Consider the following 1,073-nt stretch of genomic DNA (forward strand, 5'->3'; position numbering starts at 1 on the left):
GGGGCTTCTCTTTCCATATAAAGTTAATGATTAGTTTTTCCATCTCTTTAAAGAATGTTGTTGGTATTTGGATCAGGATTGCATTGTATTTGTAGATTGCTTTGGGTAGAATTGTCGTTTTCACAATGTTGAATCTACCTATCCATTAGCATGGTATGTTTTTCCATTTATGTAGATCTCTTCTGGTTTCTTGCAGTAGTGTTTTGTAGTTTTCTTTGTATAGGTCTTTCACATCCCTGGTTAGATTTAGTCCTAAGTATTTTAATTTTTAGAAGCTATTATAAATGTTATAGTTTTCCTGATTTCCTTTTCATTGTTCTCTTTATTGGTGTATAGGAGTCCAACTGACTTTTGTACGTTGATCTTATATCCTGCTACTGTGCTGAATCTATTAGTTCCAGTAGTTTTCTTGTGGTCTTTTGGGTTTTCTATGTATAGTATCATATTATCCACAAATAGGGACAGTTTAACTTCTTCATTACCAATTTGGATTCCGTTTATTTCTTTTTCTTGCCTTACTGCTCTAGCTAGGACTTCCAGAACAGTGTTAAATAGGAACAGTGATAAAAGGCATCCTTGTCTTGTTCCTGTTCTCAAGGGGAATGTTTTCAGCTTCTCTCCATTAAGAATGATGTTGGTTGCTGGTTTTGCATAGATGCCCTTTATTATGTTGAGAGATTTCACTTCCATACCGAGTTTTTATCAGGAATGGGTGTTGGACTTTGTTGAATGCCTTTCCTGCATCGATTGAAATGATCATGTGATTCTTTTCTTTCCTTTTATTTCTGTGGTGGATTACGCCAATTGATTTTCTAATGCTGAACCATCCTTGCATACCTGGTGTGAATCCCACTTGGTCGAGGTATATTATTTTTTTGATATGATGCTGAATTCTGTTGGCTAGAATTTTGTTGAGAATTTTTGCATCTATATTCATGAGAAATACTGGTGTTTAATTTTCTTTTTTTGTGGTATCTTTGCCTGGTTTTGGTATCAGGGTTATGCTGACTTCATAGAATGAATTTGGAAGTATCACTTCCTTTTCTATGTTCTGAAATAGTTTTAGTAGTACT

Source organism: Trichechus manatus, unplaced genomic scaffold (genome assembly GCF_000243295.1).
Source record: "Trichechus manatus latirostris isolate Lorelei unplaced genomic scaffold, TriManLat1.0 scaffold00176, whole genome shotgun sequence".
Lineage (NCBI taxonomy): Eukaryota > Metazoa > Chordata > Mammalia > Sirenia > Trichechidae > Trichechus > Trichechus manatus.